The sequence below is a fragment of the Hemitrygon akajei genome, chromosome 5 (assembly GCF_048418815.1).
Source record: "Hemitrygon akajei chromosome 5, sHemAka1.3, whole genome shotgun sequence".
NCBI classification, from domain to species: domain Eukaryota; kingdom Metazoa; phylum Chordata; class Chondrichthyes; order Myliobatiformes; family Dasyatidae; genus Hemitrygon; species Hemitrygon akajei.
This window is the reverse complement of record NC_133128.1, coordinates 88,198,950-88,216,693: the sequence shown is the minus strand read 5'-3', so window position 1 is coordinate 88,216,693 and position 17,744 is coordinate 88,198,950.

The window sequence follows — 17,744 nt, the reverse complement described above, 5'->3', positions numbered from 1 at the left end:
CCTCTCCGCCCAAAGGGGCATGTAGGGGTGGACATCCTGGGCCCTCTCCACCCAAAGGGGCATGTAGGGGTGGAGATCCTGGGCCCTCTCCGCCCAAAGGGGCATGTAGGGGTGGAGATCCTGGGCCCTCTCCGCCCAAAGGGGCATGTAGGGGTGGACATCCTGGGCCCTCTCCGCCCAAAGGGGCACGTAGGGGTGGACATCCTGGGCCCTCTCCGCCCAAAGGGGCATGTAGGGGTGGACATCCTGGGCCCTCTCCGCCCAAAGGGGCATGTAGGGGTGGACATCCTGGGCCCTCTCCACCCAAAGGGGCATGTAGGGGTGGAGATCCTGGGCCCTCTCCGCCCAAAGGGGCATGTAGGGGTGGACATCCTGGGCCCTCTCCGCCCAAAGGGGCATGTAGGGGTGGACATCCTGGGCCCTCTCCACCCAAAGGGGCATGTAGGGGTGGAGATCCTGGGCCCTCTCCGCCCAAAGGGGCATGTAGGGGTGGCCATCCTGGGCCCTCTCCGCCCAAAGGGGCATGTAGGGGTGGACATCCTGGGCCCTCTCCCTCACACTGACGCCAGGAACTGCTACGTTCTCGTGGCCATGGATTACTTCACAAAGTGGCCGGAGGCGTACGCAGTCCCAGACCAGAGCACCAGCAGCACAGCTCAGAGACTCGTGCAGGAGTTCTTCTGCCGTTTCGGCATCCCTGCGGAACTGCGGGCTGCAGGCAGCTGGGAACCGCGGACAGCGGACCAGCCTCCTTCAGCCCACAAAGTGACGGGCTGTGGAGCGCGTTAACTGCACCCTGGCTGCACAGTTTGCTATTCTCCTCTGCCAGTACCAGCACGATTGGCACTGCCACTTACCTCTGGTACAGTGGGCATACTGGGCACCAGCCTGTCCCCCAGTGGTGCTCATGTTTGGGTGGGAGCTGCACGCCCCAGTGGATCTGATGTTGGTCCCCCCTCCCTCCCGAGCCGGAGATTCCTGGAGAAGCTGCAGCACCTCGGGGGGGGGGGGGGGGGGGGGGGCATCCGCGGGCTGTTCACGACGCAGCTTGGCATAACCAAAGCACAGCCAGTGGTCGCCAACAACGGGCTTATGATGCCCGCAGCCGGGGATGCGACTTTACTGGGGGGTCTATTGCCCCTCCGAGAAGAAGATACCATCCCCCAGACCAGGAAGCCACTGGAAGGGGCCTAGAGAGGAGCTCAATTGTATTTCCGATGTGGCATATCGGGTGTGGTTCCCTGACTGGGAGAGGGCTGCTGGGATCGGGTGGCCCTCAATAACCCGGTGAGGCTGTAGAAAGGAAGTGACGCTCCAAGTGCTCTGCCTCGTGCCACCCCTGGGAGGGCTCCAGAACACCCCCTCCAGCACCCCGGGGCCCCAGGCAGCAGCATTAACCACCACCAGGACCATCTGACTTCGTTGTGACTTCAGGGCCGGCTGACATCGCGGGTGGGGGCAGAGTGGCAATGGTGGGGGGCATGGTCAACAGCATCCTTAATGACCAGGACTATTTATTGTTCTTCTGTTAAAATGCGTTTGTGGCATTATGGGGGGATGTTCAAGTTCATTTATTGTTACATTTTAGTTTGGGTTACACTGTTATTGCCTTTTGTGCTTGTGAGCCAGCCTGTAACCAGAGTGTGCGACAATCACCCCTCCCGTCTGATTAAGGCATCTCCCTGGGTCATAGCACCCGGTCTGTTTTTCTGTTTATCACAATTAAAATGGTTGTTGAGTTAAACAAGCTTCCTCGCCACAATATGTTTGGTGGTAGAATCCGTTTGGTGATGTGGACGTTGTGGAGGATGACGTGGTTTATATGGAGGCTCACGGGGTAAAGGACAAGAGAAATTCTATCACTGCTAAGGCGGCGGGAAGATAGGATGAGCGTGGATGTTTGGGAAATGGAGGAGATGTGGGTGAGGGCAGCATCGACGGTGGAGGTGGAGGTAAGGAATCCCTGTTCTTTGAAGAAAGAGGACGCCTCTGGTAATCTGGAAAGGAAAACTGCAAACCTGGAAACAGAGACAAGGGCCCTGAGAAAGGGAACAGAATTTTTACAGGAGACAGGGTGGGATAACCGTGGGAATCGGTAGGTTTATAAAAGGTGTTGGTCGACAGTTTGTCACCAGAGATGGAGAAGGGAGATTGAGAAGTGGAGGGAGGTGTCTGAAAATGTGAAATTTAAAGGCAGGGTGGAAGTTGATGAAATTGACGAGCTCAGCACGGGTGCATGAAGCATCACCAATGCTGGCATCAATGTAGCAGAGGAAGAGCTGGGGATCATTACTGGGGAAGGCTTGGAATGTAAACTGATCCACATAGCCAACAAAATGGCAGTCATAGCTGGGGGCCACGCAGGTGCCCATGTCTGCAGAAAATGGGAAGAGCTGAAGGAAAACTCAAAAATGGACCAAGTGAATTTAAGGATAGGGTGGAAGCTAGAGGGAAAGTTGATGGAATTGATGAGCTCAGCACGGGTGCGTCCTCTTAGACGATTCGTTTCCATTTTGAGTGCCAACAGGTATTGAAATGCCTCCATCATTACTCCTATCCCTTTTGGTGTGACCCTTCTGCCTCATTCACGGGAACCTTGTCTGCACCTTGCCCTTTGGAGAAAGGAGATAGAAACCTTATATTTATTCCCTCAACTGAACACCCAGCTTACATCAGGGTTTGTTCTCTAACTGGCTTCACCCTCGTTCCAACCATACTGTTACTATAGAGTCTTTATAAAAACATCCATTCCCTTCTACATCACACTGTTATCCTTGTACACGCACTTCACCCCTTGGTTCTATTTGTATTCCATTTCGATCTCTGCTGAATTATGAACATTCATCAAAAGCTCCCTTTATCTGTTTCAGTTTAATCTCTGTATCTCGAGCCTTTCAGAGAGTTTTAACTTTGAATTTCTTGTGGCGGGGATGTGCCATATCTATATCTGAGCTATCACCTCCCTAAGAGCTTCCTAATGCATTTGTTCTGTTTTCCCTGTCAGATTTGGATTCCAATCTATGTAGGTCAGGCCCTCTCTCCGTCGCGGAGATCTCCACCGGTCCGGTATTTTCATATCTGATGTTTCTGCCTTTTGTTTGTTCTAATGACACTGAGATTATTGGTTCTTAAATACTTCCCCATCCCAAATCACGTTTATTGTCATCTGTACAAGTACAGATGCAATGAGAAAGTTAATTGCAACGGCATCGTATGCACAGCATTCACAAGAAAACCATACAGTAAATTAAATCTAAACTATACAAGGAAGAACACAATTAGGACAAAAGGAAACAAAACTCGCAGTGCAAAGCAGTCGTGGTGTTTCTATGCCGAGGTGGTGATGGTTGGTTCAAAAACCAGTGGTTGAAGGGAAATAGCTGTTCTTGAATCGGTGGTATGGACTTTAGGCTTCTGTACCTCCTGCCTGATGGCAGCTACAAGAAGATGGAACGGCCTGGGTAGTTGATGATAAGTGTTGATTTCTTGTACTTATTTTCAGTGGTGGGGAGGGACGTGCCTGTGATGCATAGAGCTGAGTTCACTTCCCTCCGCAGCTTCTAACGCTGCGGTACATCTGAATTGCAGCCCCTGTGACCAGTCAGGTCTATTATTCTGCTATTTTGTTAATGATGCTTAATTATTTGACAAAGAAAGAGGCTATATTCAGCCAACTGTGCCCTTGCCAGCTTTTGGGAAATCCCTGCCTGTCCCATTCTCACCCTTACGTCTCTGCAATAGTTTCTTTCCTACATCCCCGTCAGTTCCCTCACCTGTTCAACGGGAAACACATCAGCGCTGCTAGCAGAGGCACTGACTCTCAGCTCCAACAATCTGGATTGGATCCTGACCTCCTGCTCTGTCTGGGTGGAGTTTGCACGTTTTTTCCCATGACTGCATGAGTTTACTCCACCCACATCCACAAAGTTATGAAGGCTAGATCTGAGGGGGTTGATTCCAGGGGCTGCAGAATAAAATGGGTCAGAGCAGGATTGGCCTTAATTGATGCTTGATTGTCAGCGTGCACTTGACGGTGTGAAGGGCTTGTTTCTGTTCTGTGTGCTTCTATGACTGACCACAGCTCTGGCTTTCATACATTCCACCTACACCAGAGGCCAATTAGCATTCCAGCATCTCAGGATAAGGGAGAAAGCAAGAGTACCCAAATTAAAACCGGGTGGTCCCAGGAGGATCATGAAAACTCCACACAGACAGCACCCATTTCGTTGCCAGGCCGTCATCCGGCTCTGACTCTTCACTCCTTGTACCGGGAACACGCCGCTTGGGGAAATCTCCCACATTTGTGGATGATGCACTGCAAGGAACCAGCACTGCAGAAACTCTGCCGTGTACAGGGCACACTGAGATCAAGTGATGTACATGTTGCAATGGTGCTGACTGTGAATCGGATCGGCACATCACTGCATTTCTCAGAAGAAGCATTATGGAGAAGAGTGAGTTCTTGATCAGACTCTGTGTTTTCTTCAGTTTAACCTGCTCAGAATTGCCAAATACAAATGATGGTGGGAGCAAATTGAGTTTCCATGATCCATTGTACAGTTTTTATAAGCATTATGACACAAATCAGTCTCATTCACAAAACAACCCGTGCTGCCAGATTGAATTCAACACCACAGCAGCTTTCTGTTAATTGAACTTGTTTGCAGGTTTCACGGAGATCCTAAAAGTTCAGACATATAACTTTCATTGGGTAGGAGTTTGTCCTTTGTTGCATTGGCTTATGTAAATTCTCTGTTCTTGAGACGATTCCACAGAGACGCTAAGAAGAGTTGTAAAACCACATTGAACTTAAGGTAAGTGCTAATCAAATCAATTCACAGGTCTAGAAATAATGTGCGCAGAAACCTTGATATAAATAGCAATGACTGCATTTATAAACTGGTCCTAATTGGCATTTAAGTCTCCTGTGTTTGTTCTTTGAAGATGAATCCATGGTTCCATGAGTAATCGAGTTGCAAGGGTCTGACCCCGCATGGAAAGTAATATATTTCTGAGTCAGGATGTTGCATCTGAAGTATGTGAAGAGAAAGAAGATAGTTAACAACAACGTTGGGCCCTTGAAGAATGAATTGGGTGAAATTGTTATGGGAAACAGAGAAATGGCAGAAGAATTTAATGAGTACTTTAGATCTGTTTTCACTAAGGAAGACACAAGCAATCTCCCAGATGTATGGATGGGCCAAGGACATAGGGTAACAGAGGAAATGAAACAGATTGACATTCGGAAGGAAACGGTGATGAGAAGACTGATGGGACTGAAGGCTGACAAATCCCCAGGTCCAGATGGTCTGCACCCTAGGGTTCTAAAGGAGGTGGCCCTGGAAATTGCGGATGCATTGGTAATCATTTTCCAATGTTCCTTAGATTCAGGATCAGTTCCTGAGGATTGGAGAATGGCTAATGTTATCCCACTTTTTAAGAAAGGAGGGAGGGAGAAAACAGAGAACTATCGACCTGTCAGCCTGACATCGGTGGTGGGAAAGATGCTAGAGTCCATTATTAAGGATGAAATAGTGGCATATCTAGATAGCAGTGATAGGGTTGGGCCGAGCCAGCATGGATTTACCAAAGGTAAATCATGCTTGACTAATCTGTTGGAGTTTTTCAAGGATGTAACCAGGAAGTTAGACGGGGGAGATCCAGTGGATGTAGTGTACCTCGATTTTCAGAAGGCATTTGATAAGGTCCCACATAGGAGACTGGTGGGTAAAATCAAAGCTCAGGGCATTGGGGGGAAGGCATTGACATGGATAGAAAACTGGTTGGCAGATAGAAAGCAAAGGGTAGCGGTGAATGGGTGTTTCTCGGAATGGCAGGTGGTGACTAGTGGGGTGCCACAGGGCTCGGTATTGGGACCACAGCTGTTTACCATTTACGTTAACGATTTGGATGAAGGCATAGAAAATAATATCAGCAAATTTGCTGATGATACTAAGCTGGGTGGCAGTGTGACATGTGATGAGGATGTTAGGAGAATTCAGGGTGACTTGGATAGGCTGGGTGAGTGGGCAGATACTTGGCAGATGACGTTTAATGTGAATAAGTGTGAGGTTATCCACTTTGGGAGTAAGAACAGGAAGGCAGATTATTATCTGAACGGTGTAGAGTTGGGTAAGGGAGAAATACAAAGAGATCTCGGAATCCTTGTTCATCAGTCACTGAAGGTGAATGAGCAAGTGCAGCAGGCAGTGAAGAAGGCTAATGGAATGTTGACCTTTATTACAAAGGGAATTGAGTACAAGAGCAAGGAAATCCTCTTGCATTTGTACAGAGCCCTGGTGAGACCACACCTGGAGTATTGTGTACAGTTTTGGTCTCCAGGGTTAAGGAAGGACATCCTGGCTGTAGAGGAAGTGCAGCGTAGATTCACGAGGTTAATTCCTGGGATGTCTGGACAGTCTTACGCAGAGAGGTTAGAGAGACTGGGCTTGTACACGCTGGAATTAAGGAGATTGAGAGGGGATCTGATTGAAACATATAAGATTATTAAGGGATTGGACAAGATCGAGGCATAAATATGTTCCAGATGCTGGGAGAGTCCAGTACCAGAGAGCATGGTTTGAGAATAAGGGGTAGGTCATTTAGGACAGAGTTAAGGAAAAACTTCTTCTCCCAGAGAGTTGTGGGGGTCTGGAATGCACTGCCTCGGAAGGTGGTGGAGGCCAATTCTCTGGATGCTTTCAAGAAGGAGCTAAATAGGTATCTTATGGATAGGGGAATCAAGGGATATGGGGACAAGGCAGGAACTGGGTATTGATAGTAATTGATCAGCCATGATCTCAAAATGGCAGTGCAGGTTCGAAGGGCCGAATGGTCTACTTCTGCACCTATTGTCTATTGTCTATAAAGGTAAGATATTTCTAGTGCTGGAAATCTGAAACAAAACATAAGTAGTATTCAACAAATTGGGCAGTGTCTGTGGAGAGAGAAGCTGAGTTAATGTTTCAGTCACTGGCACTACAGAAGCTGTCTGACGCAGGTGAAGCAGGACAGCTACACTGGTGAGACTGTAGAATGAATCACAAACAATGTAAATAATATTTCATCCAAATATATAGGACCTCACTTAGAAATAAAAAGGCCAGCAGGAGCAAAGGCATCAAAATGTTAGCAAAGATGCACTGTAGTCAAAGAGTAATAAACAAACTTTTGTCTTGAGAATGAAGTGGACTAGGTATTGGCAAAGCAAGACTTCAAATCCCTGTCACAATGGAAATGGTTATTTAGGAACACAGTGAGGAGCCTGACTGATTTTTAGCGAGAAGTGGGAAGTGGATGCTTAACTTTTTAACTTAAAACTCAGAACAAGTTTTAGCCCATTTTTATCATGCTCTGGATAGGACCCCTCATAAGGGACGAAATCATGAGCAACAAACAATCCGCTAGGGGAACTGATGCCAGGTTTCAAACCAAACAATGACAATTCGGTTCTCCCTACAGATGCTGCTCAAACAGTCGCATCCCTGCAGCAGGTTGCTTGGAGCTCCAGATTCCACCATCTGCAGGCTCGTGTGTCTCCGATGAACTGAACTTCCAATTCATCATTGCCTGCCTGCCTGCTCTGCCCTTTCTCTGTTACTGCAACACTATATTCTGCATCCCTGCTTTCTTCTTACCACCTGTATGGAAAGATCAGTCAAGATGGCAGGCAAATCAAAAGCTCTTGACTGTACATGTGACAATAACAAACCGGTACCAATATTTCAGGAGCTTCTTGTAGCTGGCGATTGGAGGAAGTACGAGGACCAGGTATGACCTCTGGAAGACGATCTCACTGCAAAGTGGCAATTTAGGACGACACTTGAATCACAGAGGGATGCCTGACAGTTGTGGCAGGGCCTGAATGCCACAATTCCAACAAAGCTAAAACAAGCAACACGAATGGAAACAATCCTCCCAGATGATGTCAATGCTGTTAATGCTCACTTTGACCAACAGAATTATTGTTAAGCACTTTCCCACAGCCCCTGATGACCCCGTGATCTGTCTCCAAGGCTGGCGTGAGATCATCCATTAGGTGACAGACAGACAGACGTACTTTATTGATCCCGAGGGAAATTGGGTTTTGTTACAATCGCACCAACCAAGAATAGTGTAGAAATAGAGCAATATAAAACCATAAATAATTAAATAATAATAGGTAAATTATGCCAAGTGGAAATAAGTCCAGGAACAGCCTATTGGCTCAGGGTGTCTGACACTCCGAGGGAGGAGTTGTAAAGTTTGATGGACACAGGCAGGAATGACTTCCTATGACGCTCAGTGTTACATCTCGGTGGAACGAGTCTCTGGCTGAATGTACTCCTGTGCCTAACCAGTACATTATGGAGTGGATGGGAGACATTGTTCAAGATGGCATGCAACTTGGACAGCATCCTCTTTTCAGACACCACCATCAGAGAGTCCAATTCCACCCCCACAAAATCACTGGCCTTATGAATGAGTTTGTTGATTCTGTTGGTGTCTGCTACCCTCAGGCTGCTGCCCCAGCACACAACAGCAAACATGATAGCACTGGCCACCACAGCCTCGTAGAACATCCTCAGCATCGTCCGGCAGATGTTAAAGGACCTCAGTCTCCTCAGGAAATAGAGACGCCTCTGACCCTTCTTGTAGACAGCCTCAGTGTTCTTTGACCAGTCCAGTTTATTGTCCATTTGTATCCCCAGGTATTTGTAATCCTCCACCATGTCCACACTGACCCTTTGGATGGAAACAGGGGTCACCGGTGCCTTAGCCCTCCTCAGGTCCACCACCAGCTCCTTAGTCTTTTTCACATTAAGCTGCAGATGATTCTGCTCACACCATGTGACAAAGTTTCCCACCATAACCCTGTACTCAGCCTCATCTCCCTTGCTGATGCATCCAACTATGGCAGAGTCATCAGAAGACTTCTGAAGATGGCAAGACTCTGTGTTGTAGTTGAAGTCCGAGGTGTAGATGGTGAAGAGAAAGGGAGACAGGACAGTCCCCTGTGGAGCCCCAGTGCTGCTGACCACTCTGTCTGACACACAATGTTGCAAGCGCACATACTGTGGTCTGCCAGTCAGGTAATCAATAATCCATGACAGCAGGGAAGCATCCACCTGCATCACTGTCAGCTTCTCACCCAGCAGAGCAGGGCGGATGGTGTTGAACACACTGGAGAAGTCAAAAAACATGACCCTCACAGTGCTCACCGGCTTGTCCAGGTGGGTGTAGACACGGTTCAGCAGGTAGATGATGGCATCCCCAAACTCCTAGGTGGGATGTCGGGGAAACAGAGGCAAGGCTGGAGTCGAGGCCTTCGCTCTGCACTCTGCATTTGAAGGTCAGAAGATGTGTAACAGAGGAGATTTGTGGACAGATATCAGAGTGGCAAGTGCTGTGGAAGAAGGCCAGGTCTACTAATGCCCCTGTTTGGCGGGTATTGGGATCAAAGGTCTGAGTGGGCAAGACGTGCAAAGGCCAGTCGGCAAGTCCAGAGTTCAAGGGCTGAACTTCAGGTTCCCATGATTGGGATCATTATCATTGGGTCCTGGGTCGATACTGAAGATTAGCCCATAAGTCAAACCCCAAAGCTGACAAATCTTCACTTCGGAAGAGAATCTTGGCTATTTTAGGGACGACTTACAACAGATTGAAAAGCTTGAGCATGTAGATGCTGTATTAAGAAAGAGGATGTGCTGGAGCTTTTGGAAAGCATCAAGTTGGATAAGTCACAGGGACCAGACGAAATGTACCCCAGGCTACTGTGGGAGGTGAGGGAGGAGATTGCTGAGACTCTGGCAATGATCTTTGCATCATCAATGGGGACGGGAGAAGTTCTGGAGGATTGGATGGTTGCGGATGTTGTTTCTTTATTCAAGAAAGGGAGTAGAGATAGCCCAGGAAATTATAGACCAGTGAGTCTTACTTCAGTGGTTGGTAAGTTTTTGGAGAAAATCCTGAGAGGCAGGATTTATGAACATTTGGAGAGGCATAATATGATTAGGAATAGTCAGCGTGGCAGGTCGTGCCTTACGAGCCTGATTGAATTTTTTGAGGATGTGACTAAAGGTAGAGCCGTAGATGTAGTGTATATGGATTTCAGCAAGGCATTTGATAAGATACCCCATGCAAGGCTTATTGAGAAAGTAAGGAGGCATGGGATCCAAGGGGACATTGCTTTGTGGATCCAGAACTGGCTTGCCCACAGAAGGCAAAGAGTGGTTGTAGAGGGGTCATATTCTGCATGGAGGTCAGTGACCAGTGGTGTGCCTCAGGGATCTGTTCTGGGACCCCTACTCTTCATGATTATTTTAAATCAGGAAGTGGAGGGTTGGGTTAGTAAATCTGCTGATGATACAAAGGTTGGGGGTGTTGTAGACGAGTCATATTGTGCATGGAGGTCAGTGACCAGTGGTGTGCCTCAGGGATCTGTTCTGGGACTCCTTCTCTTCATGATTTTTATAAATGATCTGGATAAGGAAGTGGAGGGATGGGTTAGTAAGTTTGCTGATGACACTAAGGTTGGAGGTGTTGTGGATAGTATGGAGGGCTGTCAGAGGTTACAGTGGGACATTGATAGGATGCAAAATTCAGCTGAGAAGTGGCAGATAGTGTTCAACCCAGATAAGTGTGAGGTGGTTCATTTTGATAGGTCAAATATGATGAGCAAATGTAGTATTAATGGTAAGACTCTTGGCAGTGTGGAGGATCAGAGGGATCTTTGGGTCCGAGTCCATAGGACACTCAAAGCAGCTGCGCAGGTTGACTCTGTGGTTAAGAAGGCATATGGTGTATTGGCCTTCATCAATCATGGAATTGAATTTAGGAGCCGAGAGGTAACGTTGCAGCTATATAGGACCCTGGTCAGACCCCACTTGGAGTACTGTGCTCAATTCTGGTTGCCTCACTACAATAAGGATGTGGTGTTACGTATCCCGTAACTGGATCACTTACCAGCAAAGATAGAGAGGTCCGCTGAAGTCTGATGGTACTATTTTCAAACGTTTTTATTTATAAAGGGGCACAAACGTAAGGTTAATACAAACATTCAGATAACATACGTCGTCAATACTCAATCTAAAGCGCAGGGTAGTACTACTCAATAAGAAATAAGCTCTATCATTGTCTAGGGGTTAAACGATTTGAACAATTGAAATATAAAAGTCTCGCCAGTTCATGGAGGCTTTTTGCCGTTTGAGGGACCGCTGGGTGTTCACGGGTTGGAGAGAGAAAATAAACTTGCCAGCCTTCTGGACTCAAAGCGTGAGATCGAGAACGGGTGTTCCTCGTTGTCAGTCCGAAATCCTTTTCGGGGTTATTAGCCACTCGATTCCCTAGCTAGGGGATCCAAATCACACGTGGCTTCCGAGCAGCTTCCCGTTATTACGAGAGGCATGAGCGATGGTCTCCGTCTAGTGCGTCGCTGGAGTACCGCCTCCAGCAGTCTCCTTTTTATCATGGCTGGCAGATTTGTAAATGCCAATCAAGGTAGGGTGAGGCCATCCCCACACCACATTGCCCGAGGGTGTCCATGTCCCTGATCGCTGGCACGTACTATAGAGTTGCAATTTACACAGGTGCCTCTAAGAACAATGGTCAAATCCGTGGCATTGTCTCTCATTTCCTGGGTCCAAGACCCGAATTAATAGCGATCTTGCGATTCTCTTGAAGGAGGGGGCTGGTCCCGCACCCTTCGGCCCCTCAGAGCTGTGGTACTTTCATAACAGTGGAAACCATAGAAAGGGTGCAGAGGAGACTTACAAGGATGTTGTCTGGATTGGGGAGCATGCCTTATGAGAATAGGTTGAGTGAACTCAGCCTTTTCTCCTTGGAATGACGGAGGATGAGAGGTGACCTGATAGAGGTGTATAAGGTGATGAGAGGCATTGATCATGTGAGTAGTCAGAGACTTTTTCCCCAGGGCTGAAATATCTAATATGAGAGGGCACAGTTTTAAGGTGCTTGGAAGTAGGTATAGAGGAGATTCAGGGGTAAGTTTTTTACTCAGAGAGTGGTGAGTGCATGGAATGGGCTGCTGGTGACAGTGGTGGAGGCAGAAATGATAGGGTCTTTTAAGAGACTCCTGGACAGGTAGATGGAGCTTAGAAAAATAGAGGGCTATGGGTAAGCCTAGGTAATTTCTAAAGTAAGTACATGTTCGGCACGGCATTGTGGGTTTTCCAAGTTTCTATGAATGCAGGAGTCGAGGGCCAATAGCCTAAACCTGGATCTGTGAGTCTGCAAGTACCTTGGGGAAGTCGGAGCCCAATATCTGTGAGTCCACGAGTCCGCTGGAAGCTGGAGGCCCAGATGTGTACTGTCCTGCGGATGGAGAACTCTGTGTGAGTGTGAGTGGGTCGGAGGGAGGAGGGGGCTTGTTCTGCTGTTGTTCTGTTGTTCTTGTTGTTGCTGTTGTTGGTTTACCATAGAACATAGAACATTGTAGGGACAAGTACTGAAGACCTGCGCTAACCAACTGACTGGAGTATTTAATGACATCTTCAGTCCCTCGATCTGACAGCTTCAAAAAGGGTTCAATCATACTGATGCCTGATATTGAAGCAGTCATACTGGTAACCTGCTTCAATGACTATCGTCCATAAGGCCGTAAGACTTGGAGCAGAATTAACCCATTTCACATTCAATCATGGCTGATTTATTTTCCCTCTCAATCTCATTGTCCTACCTTTGACACACTGTGCCCACTCTGCTAATACTTACCTGTTCCCGGGTCTCACGACCAATGACCGGCCTGATACGTCTTCCTCTCTTACTAACGCAGATTATCACGTTGCTGCTCAGTCTGGGAGAAAGTTGGCTGCGTCACTTCCCACACAATGGCAGTAATGATGCTTCAAAGGGTCTGCGTGAAGGGGACCAGAGGAATCCAAGTCTCAATTGATTTCCAAGTCATTAGCTCGGTGCAGTGCGTGTGTCAGCATTTTCAATCCACAGCAGCTGATTAACTGTGTGCCAGAATAAAGATCATCAAGGCAGCCCGGGTTGAATGGAGCAGACATGAAAACTGCACCGTGTTTAACCCAAAACATTAACTTTCTCCTTCCATGGATGCTGCCTGACCCGCAGTTCATAACAGATTTTCCGAATTTGCATTTCTTGTTTGATTTTTCAATCCTGCGACCAATATCTGCAGCTCTCACTGGGAAATTGCGCTCAGTCTTCTGTCACTGACTACATAATTGGAATCAGCCTGAGCTACTGACTGGCAGAAAGCCACTGGCTGAGGCCAAAGGCGGGAGGGTGGTGGGTGGGGAGGTTAGCACGGGCCCCGCATGCGAGTGGAAAACATGGCAGAACGAGTGTGGGCATCAGTGAAAGCAATTCATAGGGCTTCTCACATCGGACTTCAGCACGTGTCAGGGAAGCAAACCATGGGTCACTCTCTACTGCAGCATATGACAAATGAGGTGACCGGGGAAGGATGGACTGAAGACATAACTATTGCTCGGATTATCATTTTTCTCATTGAAACTGATCCAAAGTTTCCAAGGAACTGAGTCCCAAATGACTTTGTGTTGGATCGTTTATCGCAGTTTAACTCTGGGAAACTTTACCCTTCACCATACACGTTCAGTCATGGCCACATGCCGGTAGACAAATGGGACTGATAGTACTGGGCATGGCACAGTGGCATAGTGGTTAGAGCTGCTGCCTCACAGCTTCAAAGACACTGGTTCAATCCTGACTTTGGGTGCAGTCCACCGGACTGGTTTTCCCTGGCTACTCCAGGCTCCTCTCACATGCTAAATACAAACTGGTTACTAAGTTAATTGCCCACTGTCTATTGCCCCCAGAATTGGGGAAGTGGAATTAGAGTTGATGGGGAAGCAAGATGAAAAATTGAGCTTGTGTAGAGGGGTGGTTAATAGCCAGCACAGACTTGGTGGGTCGAAGGGCCTCATCCATGCTGTGTGATTCTAACTCAATTTACATAGCACAGCTAGAGGTAGAGAATGACAAAGCCAAAGTCAAGGTTATTGTCATATGCACGTGCATGCAATGAAACACCTACTTGCATAGCCGCAGAGCCACAAAGATTCTACACCAACCTGGATGACCTACTGATCCAAGGTTAGGGGATGGAAGCAAAATTCAACTACTCCCCCATCAACATGTGCACATTGGGTCATCCGATTTAAATGCACCTACTTCTTAATTCTTGCCTCACTTGTAACACCTACTTCCTTTCTCTCTTGTCCATTCATCCGCCCCCCCCCCCCCATCCCTTCCCACCGATCTCCCTCCTGGCACTTATCCTTGCAAGTGGAACAAGTGCTACACCTGCCCTTACACTTCCTCCCTCACCACCATTCAGGGCCCCAGACAGTCCTTCCAGGTGAGGCGACACTTCACCTGTGAGTCGGCTGGTGTGGTATACTGCGTCCGGTGCTCCCGGTGTGGCCTTTTATATATTGGTGAGACCCGACGCAGACTGGGAGACCGTTTCACTGAACACCTACGCTCTGTCTACCAGAGAAAGCAGGATCTCCCAGTGGCCACACATTTTAATTCCACGTCCCATTCCCATTCTGATATGTCTATCCATGGCCTCCTCTACTGTCAAGATGAAGCCACACTCAGGTTGGAGGAACAACGCCTTATATACCGGCTGGGTAGCCTCCAACCTGATGGCATGAACATTGACGTCTCTAACTTCCGTTAATGCCCCTCCTCCCCTTCTTACCCCATCCCTGACATATTTAGTTGTTTGCCTGTTCTCCATCTCCCTCTGGTGTTCCCCCCCCCCCCACTTTCTTTCTCCTGAGGCCTCCCATCCCATGATCCTTTCCCTTCTCCAGCTCTGTATCACTTTCGCCAATCACCTTTCCAGCTCTCAGCTTCACCCCAACCCCTCCGGTCTTCTCCTATCATTTTGTAATTCCCCCTCCCCCCACTACTTTCAAATCTCTTACTATCTTTCCTTTCGGTTAGTCCTGACGAAGGGTCTCGGCCTGAAACGTCGACAGCGCTTCTCCCTATAGATGCTGCCTGGCCTGCTGCGTTCCACCAGCATTTTGTGTGTGTGTTGCTTTCCTTTCTCTGTTGTGCTGACTTGTTCCTTATTGGGGCAGTTGACCTAGGGTATCTTCTTCTTCAGGGCAGTTTCTCCTTATTGAGGCAGTTGACCTGGGATAGCTCCTCCTCTGCACATTATATTACCAGCTCCATATTCGGGAGACAGTCCAGAAGGCACATTTTGCCAGTGAGTTCTGAGGCTGTTAATTATCTGGCAAACACACACAAAATTCTGGATGTAGGTCCTGCTGGAGGGTCTCGGCCCGAAATGTTGACTATGCTTTTTTGCATAGATACTGCCTGTACTGCCTGGCCTGCTGAGTTCCTCCAGCATTTTGTGTGCACTGCTTGGATTTCCAGCATCTGCAGATTTTCTCTTGTTTGTGATTATCTGGCATCGTGTACCAAGCAAGTTTCAGTTGGAAGATCTAGTTCACCTATTTTGAGAACAGTCCTCATTTATAGAATCATGGAAACAAAGAATAGAAATAGCTCTTTGGCCTATCTATCAATCACTCATTTACAGTACATCAATTCTACATTAATCCCATGTTATGCTCCCCATATTCCCATCAACTATCCCAGATTCTTCCACTCACCTACTATAAAAGTCTATTTACAGTGTTCAATTAACTTACTAACTCACGTGTCTTTGGGTTACCAGAGGAATCTTCATGATTATAGGAAGAATGTCCAATCCTCACAAACAGATTGCACCCAAGGTCAGGATTGGACACAGGCCTCTGGTGCTATGAGACAGCAGCTATACTACCTCTACTATTGTATCTTTCTGCTAAGGGTTGGTAGCTCTAACGTAAGAATCGTCATGACGATCATCGTTATGTGCTGTGTCATATGACATGGGCGATCATGGTCTATCCATGACCATGATCGTTCTTGGCAAATTTTTCTACAGAAGTGGCTTGCCATCACCTTCTTCTTGGCAGCGTCTTTACAAGATGGTGACCCCAGCCATCGTCAATACTGTACTCTCCAGAGTTTGTCTGCCTGGCATCAGTGGTCACATAACCAGGTCTTGTGATCTGAACAGCTGCTCAAACGACCATCCACCATCCCCTCCCACAGCTTCACGTGACCCTGATCGAGGGGGGGGGGCTAACCTTGCCCGACGGTGACCTGTGGGCTAGCAGAAGGAAAATGCCTCTTACACGTGCTTTGGTAGAGACAATTCTACACCCCACTACCCCAACATATGAATATCTCACTGTAAATACCTAAGGTGAGCCACTTAATCCGAATCCAAAATCCTGTGCAACTGGAGATCCTGAAATTGCAGATCAATGCCCAAGGATGAACCACTGAATTAGTCTAGAAGAATTATTTAAAGCATTCATATGATTATTTTGATGTTTCTACTGATGCTATTATAATCATATTAAATTGTTCAATTCTCTAGCAGACCTTTTTAAGGCAGCATGCTGGTCTTTACTTTCAGTGAAACTTATCATTCATGGAGAGGGCACACTGGCACCTTTACTCTATTAGAAGCTTAAGGGATTCGATATGTCATTGAAACCTTTGAGAAGCTTCTCCAGGTGCGTAATTTGTAGCAGGCTGGCGTGGGAGATCCAATGCACAGCAGAGTGGTCTCAGCCAGTTCCATCATGACTACAGCTCTTCATCACCATCGAGGATACCTACAGGAGTTGATGATCAGGAAGGTGCATGCATCACTGAGGACCCCATCATCTGGCCGTGCCCGCTGCCATCGAGCAGGCGGTACAGACGTCTGAAGACTCACATTTCCAGGTTTGACAATAGCTTCTTCCCCACTGCCGACAGGTTTTTGCATCAACCTGAATAACCCTAACACAAGCTCACAATATATTTCTTTTTCTTCCTCTCAACTTGCACTAATGCCATTATGTTCAGTTCATTGTGTATGTAATAATTTATGGTTATTTAAATTTATGTTAACTTACGTTTGTCCTCGCCTTCTAATGTACAGTGTTACTGTCGCAACATCTAATTTTCAAAGCTTTTATACCCTGTGTATGTTTGCCTTTTAACAACAATAAACTTGAGCTTGAACTTCACTTGCTAATTAAAAGGGCTTACAAGGTTGCCGATAGTCCTCTGAGGGATATAAACTGCAGCTTCCCACTGCACCGGCTCTTCACTGTCGCATCTACAGTGTGACCGAAAAAGATCAAACCGCTTTGTGCCGTGAAGCCTGGCCACATGGTCAAGAAGGGAGGTACATCTTTGCTGTGAATTATTAAGGTGATGCAACTGAAATAATTGGCTGAACATATCATGGAATGCCTTCGTATAAGATGTATGGCATTGTGTTTAATTATGCAGTGTTTCTATCAAACAATGCTCCCCAGAGCACTCTCTGTGTTGGCTTGAAAGGTTTAGATACTGTAGTTTACCCCGTGGTGTTTGCTAATGATCCCAACACAAATCTCAGCTCTCTTCTTGGGGGAGTCTGTAAAACCACAGGGGATGGAGTCGGGGTTTATGGGGGGCAGCAGCTGACACGTGATGCTCGGAAAGGATTAATGAGACTGCTCCTTCTGCCACATGGTAATTTGGCATAAATAAACCTTTTGTAGAAATGGTTTGGGGAGGAATTCATTAAACCTGTCCCTTCTGTAGGAAAACAGCTCGGCATAAATCACAGGGCAGAGAATATCGGTTGTAAAGTACCACCCTTTCAATACTAGTGTGTTGCTCATCAAACAGAGTACCTT